Below are 10,540 nucleotides of genomic sequence, written 5' to 3' on the forward strand. Positions count from 1 at the left end.
TATGATCCTAAGTCCTGGATGGCGTCAGGCTTCCTGCTCAGTAGAAAGTCTGCTTTACCTTCTCCATCTCGCCCTGTTTATGGGCTCTCTCTCTATCTCTCAAACAAATAAAAATCTGAAAAAGAAAATAAAAGGGGGAAAAATTGTTTGTTTGGGTTTCCTCCATATTTAACCATCTTATTTCACCATGTTCCTAATTCTGTACATCCAAGTATGAGAAATGTCCATATGACAGCAATATCAATAATGCAAGAGAAATACTGTTTCAGAGAATTTAATTGAGATCCATGCATTCAACAAATTTTTAAAAAATTATAATAATAATAAGCAAAATTTATTGAGTTTTTCCTGTGTTCCAGAAACTGTGCTTTACATTTATTATGCTATTTAATACACGTAAAACTCTATGGAACAGCTATTATTGTTATTTTTACTTAATTTTATTAACCTCCATCTTTTAGAGTTTAAATAACTTGCCCACAATTTTACCTGATAAGTGGTAGAACTGACATATAGGGCAATGTTTTTGGAATAACAGAACCTACACCCCTAACTTGTAGAAGTGTCTGTATCCTTAGTTCTATCCACAATGCTTGATTGCTGAGAGCATAGTTGTTGATAAGACATTGCTCTTGCCTTCAAGGAGCTTAAAGTCAAGTGCCAGAAGTGAACCAGCAACTGTTAACTATAAGATATAAATGTTATGATGTTATAAGTACAGATATAAGGGTACCAGGACATGTGGGAAAGGCACTGAGCCCAGTTTGGGGGGTCCTGCAAGGCTTTTTAACGGGATGTCTATAGGTGCACCTGGGCGGCTCAATTGGCTAAGTGACTGCCTTTGCCATAGATCATGATACCAGGGTCCTGGGATGGACCCACTTGTTGGGGCTCAGGAGGGAGTCTGCTTCTCCCTCTCCTCCTGTCTGCTACACCACCTGTTTGTGCTCTCTCTCTCCCAATCAAATAAATAAATAATTTTTTTTAAAAAAGGGGAGTGTCTATAAATGCAATATTATTTAGTTTGGTAATGTGAATTGATCATATTGTTGTTCATTTTCTACATTTATTAAGCCCACCATAATTAAACACAAAATTGCAACCCTTTACCAGCCTATTCTCTTTATTCATTCCTTACCTAGAAAAGAAGACAGGAAATGTGAATAAGTCTGGGGTGCCTGGGTGGCTCAGTTGGTTAAGCAATGACTCTTGATTTGGGGGTCCTGAGATCTAGCCCCACATGGGGCTCCACACTCAGCCAGGATTCTACTCAAGATTCTCTCTCTCCCTCTGTCCCACACCCTCTCCCTGCTCTACTATCTTTCTCTCATATAAATAGATAAATAAATATTTTTAAAATGTAAACAAATTCTTGGGTCTTACAAATTATTTTTGTGGTATTATATTTAAAAAATTGTTTTTCAAATAAAAAATCAATCATTATAATACTTTGATTTTTTAATAAATCAGATTTTAACCTCTAACAATATTTTTGCAAATTGATTATTAGACATTCCATTTATATGTTAATATCAACTTAATTTTTACAATATGGATGAATATATTTTAGCTATTTTTAAAAAGGAGATGTCAATAGAGAAATTACATCTAGTCCATATGTGCAATTAAGATATACCTATAATACCTTCTAATCTTTGTAGACCCAGTACTTTCAATTCAGAATTTTTCTTGAGATTCTTTTAGAGGAACCTTGATGATAACACGTAAACCTTCCCAGCAAGTGTTAAAGTACATGATTTTTCCTGGTTTCTCTGTATCACTGGCTTCTTTGTGCCATCTAGTGAGCTTGTACAAAGTATTAATAGAGGGAAAAAAATCTAGGGAAGTTTTGCTGGAGATATGCAATTTAATGATATTGAAGGCATATAATCTTTTTTATGAATCCATTTGTCTTTGCTATTACTGAATAAATATTAATGCCCTTTCCATAACATTCATAATCTCAAAATAAAGGTTTTATGAAACATACATAGAAAATTAATTTTGAAGCATCACAAAGGGATTTACTTTTATGAAAGAGAATTTCTATTATGTTTTACCTTTTTCTTAAAGGTTTCTTCAATATTTACACTTGACATTTTTGTCTGTTATGCCCTTAACTGAATAGAAATTTCAAATAAAACAATTTTCATTTCTTTGCTTGACTGGGAAGAATTTTTCATTTATATTTTCTTACTTAATTCATTTGAATTTATTTATTCTACAACATACAAAAAATATTGCTTAACTTCTAAATATTATTGAGTTTTGGTTCCATGTTTAGAATCATGTTAGTGGCATGGCATGAGAAAGCAAATCTCACTTTTTTTTATGCATTCCTTTTCTTCATTACCTCTCTTATTCTCCATACCACAGGTTCAAAAAGCTCCTCTTGACATAATTTAGATTCATGTTATCAAAGAAAAAGCCTTCTGAAAGGTATAACATAACATATTCAACAAAGTATAACTTGTTATAGAAAAGCAAACTTCTAATACAGTCTTTGTAATGTCTTCTACACTTGCCTAGATCATCATTTTCATGACACCAGGGGTGGGAATGCCTGTTTAAAAGTATTCATCTCAACAAACATGGGAGAACTTCCTTAACTTGATAAAGAACATCTACATAAAGCCTGCACTAACATACTTAATGTTGAGAAGTTAGAGGCTTTCCCACCAAGATCAGAAACAAAACAAAGATGTCCCTTCTCACCACTCCTTTTCAACATGTTATGAGAAGTCCTAGTTAATGCAATAAAACAAGAAAAGGAACTAAAAGGCATAGAAAGGAAAGAAGGAAGGACGGGAGGAAGGAAGGATGGTAAAAGGGGGGTCGGGAGGGAAGGAAGAATAAAAGTCTTTGCTTGCAGATGACATGATTATTTACATAGAAATAGAAAGTCGAATGGTGGTTACCTAGGACAGTAGCTATTAGAATGGCTAAAATCCCTGTGACAGGGAACTGGAGAATGTTGTTTAAGGCTACAAACTTATAACTAGTAGATAACTAAGTCCTAAAGATCTAGTGCACAGCATAGTGATTATAGTCAACGATCCTATTTTATAAACCCCAAAGTTGCTAAAACACTACATTTTAATTATTCTCAAGAAAAAGAAGTGATAACTATGTGACATGATAGTGGTGTTAGCTAATGCAATGGTAGTAATGATATTATAATATACAACAAATATACCAAATAAACATGTCATTCACCTTAAACTTACATATTATATGCCAATTATATCTTAATTAAAAACATTGTCTTAAAATGGATCACAGGCCTAAATGTAAAATTGTAAAACTCTTAGAAGAGGGGCGCCTAGCAGGCTCAGTGGGTTAAGCCTCTGCCTTCAGCTCAGGTCATGAGCATGCAACTCTTGATCTCAGGATCATGAGCTCAAACCCCACATTGTGTTTAGAGATTACTTACAAATGACTCAACAATAGAAAAATGAAAACCCAATTTAAAAACTGTGCCAAAGAGATCTTTCCAAAGATGATACATAGATGTCAAATAAGCATATAAGGAATTGCAAATTAAAACAATGAGTTACTACTACATAGCTATTAGAATGGCTAAAATCCAAAACACTGACAACACCAAATGCTGGAGAGCATGTGGAGCATCAAGAACTCTCATTTGGGAGCCTGGGTGGTTCAAATGGTTAAGTGTTTGCTTTCAGCTCAGGTCATGATCCCAGGGTCCTGGGATTGAGTCTTGCATGGGGCTCCCCACTCAGCGGCAAGTCTGCTTCCCTCTCTCCCCCTGCCTCTCCCCCTACTTGTGCTCTCTCTCTCTCTGTCTCTCTGTCTCTCTCAAATGAATAAATAAAATCTTAAAAAAAAAAAAAAAGCTCTCATTCATCACTGGTGGGAATGCAAAGCATATAGCCACCTTAGAAGATGCTTTGGCAATTTCTTATTAGTTTTGTGGGTTTAATTTTGATCCAGCAATTACAGTCTTTAATATTTACCCAAATGAGTTGAAAACTCACATTCACACAAAAACCTGCACTCAGTTATTTATTGCAACTTTATTCATAGTGGCCAAATCTTGGAAGCAACCAAAATATCATTCAAGAGGTGAATAAGTAAACAAACTGTGGTACCTCCCTACAATGTAATATCATCAATGCTAAAAAAAAAAAAAAGAGCAATCAAGACATGGAGGAAACTTTAAAGTTTATTACTTACTCACTGGGAGAAAGCAGCATTAAAAAGTTACATACTGAGTGATTCCAATTATGACATTTTGATAGGGGAAAACTATGATGCTAGTAGAAAAACCAGTAGTTGCCATGCATTTGGGGGAAGGGAGGAATGGACAGGTGGAACACTGAGGATTTGGGAGACAATGAAGCTACTCTATACTATTCAGTAACAGTGGATACATATTATGCATTTGTGCAACACCATAGAACAGACAACACCAAGAATGACCTCTACTGTAAACTCTGGACTTTGAGTGAAGATGTGTCAATGTCGGTTCATCCCTTGTAACAAATGTACCACTTTGGCACAGGATGTTGATCTTGGGAGAGGCTGTGCATGCAGGTGCAGTGTTGCTGTGAATCTAAACCCCTCTCCGAATATGTCATCTATCGATAATATTATATGTATGTTTGTATCTACATCTGCTTAGGATGAAGATACTCATAGGAGAATTTTTTTTTTCTCCACCCAGCATTAAAGAAAAACCAGATAAGCTACAAAATCAAAATTTATTTAAAACCATCAGAGAAAGAAAGGACATTCAATCTATTTCATCTTTGGAAGAACATAGAGAAAAACAAGTCAATCATAAAAATACATGAGAAGGAAACAATTGAAATTTTAACAAATTCTTCATAGCTGAATGTGGGGTAACCTGACAGTCTTAAATCCTTTTGAGCCTGGACATAAGATGAGGAGGCACTGTGTAGAATAAGTACCTGATATCAAACTTTTTTTTTTTTTTTTGGTACTATGATACAAATGTCTGACATTAAGCTTGTGATTGCTGGGTCAACTATTTCAAAGACTGCCATCTTAAATAAACATATTGCCCAGCTGTATGACACAGTTCCTACCAAGCTGCCCACCCATGAAGTTCTCCTTTTACAAAGTTATCTAGATAACTGGCTGCTTAAATGAACCTGCCTTTCCCCTTCCTGTGCCCTCATTCACACTCTTGTGCTTTAGGTGTTGCTACTGAAGAGTGAAGCTTTGAAGTGCTCGGCAACATACCCTTGACACAAGAAAGGCAGAGCCCCTGGACTGCTGTCCCTCACTCTTTCTACCTGTGACTGCGTTGTATGCCCCAAGGCATGCTATGTACCTTCTAGGACTAGGGAGTAATAAATCTTCTTTTCCAAAACCCCCTGGTGGTTGTTGGTGACATGCATCCTGCAATTATAATAAAACCACAAGGGCCAATCCAGCCACAATGTTGGCTCTGGTCAGGGAAATGTCTGTGGGGCCTCACCACAAATATTAATGGGCCCAGGCAAGTGCCTTCAGCATCTCTGGCTGACAGCGTCACTGTCAATAAGCTGAGACCAACACAACAGTCATCCTGATCCCTTTTCCACCAATACCCACCAGGGGTCCACCAGAGAGTGTGGGATCCATTGAGGCAGGCCTGAGAGAGCCACCCTTGTTAGAGCACAGGCGTGGGACGTCTCCCTCATTATAGACTCTTTCCACATGGGAAGAACGCTGTCTTCCAGTGAGAAAGGTCAGGAAAACCCGCTTCTAAATTGCAGTTTTAAGAACATGGCCCCTGGGAGAAGGGTGGAAGCAAACGCCAACCAGTGTGCTTTCCAGTGAAGAAACAGTCCCGATACCTGGTCGAGAGTGAAGACCCACTGGGTATAGTAGAATAAAGTGCTGCCTGCAGCTGCAGAAGGGTGCAGTGTCCTGCACTGCATAAAACAGGAGTGCACTGCTGCTGTGGAGGGGCTGGAGACTGGCTCCTGCCCAAGATGCCCCTCCAGTAGAAGGCAGAGTGTGGCTGCCACAGGAGGCAAAGCAGGAAGGCTAGAAAGACAGCCCTGAGACCCACCCAGGTGCATGGACCTGCCTAAGTATGAGGTGGAAGGAGAGGCCCAGGAAAATCCACCATTACCCTAAGCACTGGACTGAGCACACGCCTCAGTAGTCTATCACAAGGAGATACGAGTGTTCAGTACCAGGGAGCTGGCCTGGCTAATGCTGAGATCCTGAGATCCTGCGGGAGCCAAGAAAAATCTTCTGGCACTCAGGCAACACACTTAGCACTGTATACAGCAGCCTGTGGCTGGAGAAATTAGAAATCTGTGGCCCCCCCGAAGGTGATAAATCACCAACCGATCCCAAACGCAGCTGTTACAGACCAGGTTGACTCAAACCCTCACATTAATGACTGACAGAGAAGACACAGGCCTATTTCTAAGTGCAATAGTACTTAACCATAGTTTCTGCTTTTTTGTAAAACACAATTATCTGATATTTGTTTACAAATTACAATTTGCACACTAAAAGAGCAAGAAAAAAAAAAGACTCACCAAAAAGAGATAAAGCAATCAACAGCCCAGATGCTGGATCTACCAGACAGGAATTTTACAATCATTTTTATTAATAAGTTAAATGACCTAGAGGAAAGACAGGTAATGTGCATGAAAATGTGGGGAATTTCAGCAGAACATGGAAATTAACCAGAAGGGACAGTCTCCAGCAGGATAACATGGAGTCCCACGAGGCATCCCTGACTCTGACAGAAGATGGCATCTGTCAGGAATGGCTGAAAGAGCTCATCAACTTTTTTTTAACACAGCTTCCCAGGGCAGTCTCCGGCCAGCAGCCCTTTTCTGGTTTGCTCAGGGCACAAGCGGTGATATGGGAAAAACTACCTCATCACAATGTCCCCAGGAATAAAAGTGGAACTGGGCAGGACATCCATATATAGGTTGGAAAAAAAAAAAAGACAGACATCCCAGGAATTAGACAGAAGTTGCCAAGAGAACGAAAAGCTTCCTTTTTCCCTTCAGTAAAACTCCGGAGAGACTGTAACTCTCCATAAAAAGATCCTGCAGGTATTCAGACGGAAACAGGAACCATGACTCACAGGGAAAAAGAGGACATGACTAATAAAGAGAGATGACGAATGGCAAAGATACACAGCCTGACAGGGACCTAAATGGAGACAACTGGATTACAGTTGGTGACAGTTTAGGGATTTAGAATCCGACAGTGCAAACACTGAGGATATATACTAATCTCACACAGCATTTGCTAAGGAGGAAATGTAGGGCAGGGTACAGTGGCCACCACGGTTCTGCTGCTGGCCACCACCAGGTCCACAGGATTCTCATTTTGACCAAACAGAATCGAAAGTTTGATTTTTATAAGCATGAGGCATTGAGAGACGGCTGAGGAGGCAAACAAGCCAGGACATTACCAGGAATCACACACGTTAACCTGACTTCTGAGGATGCATTTCTGAGGGAGCAGCGCCTCTCCCAACTTGTCAGAGATCCAGGTCCTTCTCTGCCCAGGCCAGAGAAACCCACTTCCTAATTTTCAGATTCTCTTTCCTCCCAGCTAAGGAATGTGTCTAGGGCACTCAGCCTTTAGGAGGAAAATGTAGTTAGAAGTCCAATCAGAAGCACAAATCAAACAAATGAAAAATTCACAAATGATCAATCCTAGAGTAACAAGTACAAAATACATACATACACATAAATACACAGTCACAAACTCAGACACACATATACCAACATACACACTGTAGGCATACATGTTCACAAAAATCACATCATCTGGTTATATTTTCTTTGTAATAGTTACCAAGATTTAACATTATCTTATTGTTGATTTCATCTTTACTTGTTTTCTATATGTCTCTCTCATGTAGAATGTAAGTTCCCTGTGCATTGGGTCCATAACTCTCTGGTCCATGAGTATATTCCCAGTACTCAGAGTGGAATCCACATCACACTATATTTTCCATAATATTTATGGAATGAACCACTGAGTCAACACCCACAAGTGTCTCCCACTATGTTCCAGCTCAAAATGAGTGAAAAGTTGAATGAGCTTCTACTGAGAAGAGAAAGAACCAACAGAAGAGAAAGAAGAGATGGGAGTGAGGACAACTGACCAGAGTGTTTCATGATGGACATGGGACCACAACACCAGCACAAGTGTCAGCTCAGGGAAAGGAAATGACATCTACAACTGCACCAAAGCTGAACCTGAGAAGCACTGGGGAAGAGTGAGGCATTGAAAGAATCCCCAATTAACTGTCATAATTTAATGAAAATTAGAGGAAAAACCACTAGTTACAAGTAGAAAGGGGTGAGATGTTGGATCAGGATTTGTTTGTTTGTTGGGAGTAGAACTATATTTTTAAATTTTTTAAACCTTTTCAGATTGTAATTATCAATTAAAAAATGTGACTATCGGCTATACTCTGCATGTGATCCAAGGTAGCAGGAATGATGTCAACCTGTTACTGCTGCATCCCAGCACAGTGCACAGTGCCAGCACATAGTAAGGACTTAATAGATACTTACTGAATAAAATAAAAATAAAGGTGTAGAAAATTTCCTGAAGCCAATTGGAGAGGAATGACTGTGATCATACAAACGGATTTCTGGGTGGGACTGAAGACTTACTTGGGGGAGTCCATGGATAACAATTGTGCTAATCTAAAAGCAAATGGTCTTCAGGTCTTACCTCTTATGTTACCTTGGTTATGGAATTCTAACATTTTAAACAATTTTATCCTTTCTAAAACAAGTCTAGTAAAACTGTCTCCAAAGGGATGTTATATTAAAAGAAGAAGAAGAAGAAGAAGAAGAAGAAGAAGAAGAAGAAGAAGAAGAAGAAGAAGAAGAAGAAGAGGAGGAGGAGGAAGAAAAGAAATATGCATGTAAAACTCTTAGATCAGGAAATAATACACACTAATTATTATTTTGCATAATGTAGCTGCTGAATTGTGATTATTTGTATACTCCATGAGAGCATACCGGAAATAAAGAGCTAGTCTTAACCATCTCTGTGCCCCCTAATGTCTAGTATGGCACTCAGTCATACAAGAACATGGCAGAGGCTGTTGGCCCCACATGTCAATTCCCTCTTCTTTTCTCATGGCACTGATTTTATTCCAGGTAAAGATGTGTATAACTAAAGCATGCACCTTCCCAGGTTCCCTTGCATCTAAGGATACCATGAGAAATGGTCCCAAGATATATGTGCACTGGAGATCTCCAGGAAAATTGTTTTGTTTTTGTTTTTGATTTGTTTTGTTTTGTTTTTTCCTGTAAGAGTATGATCTCATCCTTGTTTTCTTTTTTGCCTGAAGGGAAGATAGAAAACAGGCTGGATTTGGGATAGCCATCTTGAGATGATGACATGGCAGGACAAATGGCATGTGATAGGGATGGGGGAGGAAAGAGTTTAAAGAACCTGGAACATTCACAACATCACAGAGCCACTGCATAAACTCTGCACTGCTGGCCTCCAGACTTATAAGAAAAATTCTCATCCATAAAAGGAGTTCTGTGGATAATAATGTTATTCACTTGGCTTATAATTTATCAGTTAATGACTGGCTAATCCATCTTGTAGTTAATCACCCAGGTTTATCAACAGTTACATAACATAATTAACAGGAGGTTATGTTTAAATTGATTCTATTTGCGTAAGTACAAATGTTTGAGGTAATGTAAAATTAACATCCAAGTAAAGCTGGTAATAAATTAAAATCTTGACGTTTTAATCATTTAGACACAAGTACAGAAGTAACATTTAAGTTTCCTAACAATTGTATCCAAACATCTCTCAAATTTGAAACAATACAGAATATTAACATAATTACTAGAATTGTTACAAGCCAAATTTGTCTTAATTACAGATATCTAGGTTAAGAGTCAATCCATGAAGATCAGCTTTTTTATTTTGGTGGGGTTAACTTTGTGATTTTGGCTTTAATAAATCAGACATAGCATATAATCATGAGAAAATTTTCTGTTCTGAAGGAAACCTGGTATAAAAGAGCCAACTGACTTGAATAATTAATAATGTAGTATTTTTTTTCCCTCTTAGAAAAATTGTCTCCGTACTCCCTCTGCTGGTTGCTCTCAAAAACAGACTTTTACCTGCTCTCTGAATTTAAATCATTTTCAGAAAATTTCAAAGAAAATTTACCAAAACTTTAAATTCTTGGTATTAATGATAATGCATGCAGTGAAGCTGCCTTAACCCTTAATGTCTGGACTTTAAGATATTCAGTCCTTTCCCCATTCAAAAGCAGTCACGGGGTACCTTTTGTTGAAAGATAAACTGGGGTATGCTAAAATGTTTAAGAATTTATGTGAAAAACAAATCTACTTTGATCAGGAGCACCAGCCTGGAAGTGGTCAAGAGCACTCCACCAAGAGGAAGTAAGGAGGAAACTCTTATGGAGAAGATGTGGAAGCAAAGCAAGGAAATCATTTGACTGGGTATAGTTTAAGCAATTACTCTATTTGGGAAAGCCTATTTGGCTGTCTGTGATAGTCTCGAATTTGTGTGT

The sequence above is a fragment of the Mustela lutreola genome, chromosome 3 (assembly GCF_030435805.1).
Source record: "Mustela lutreola isolate mMusLut2 chromosome 3, mMusLut2.pri, whole genome shotgun sequence".
NCBI classification, from domain to species: Eukaryota; Metazoa; Chordata; class Mammalia; order Carnivora; family Mustelidae; genus Mustela; species Mustela lutreola.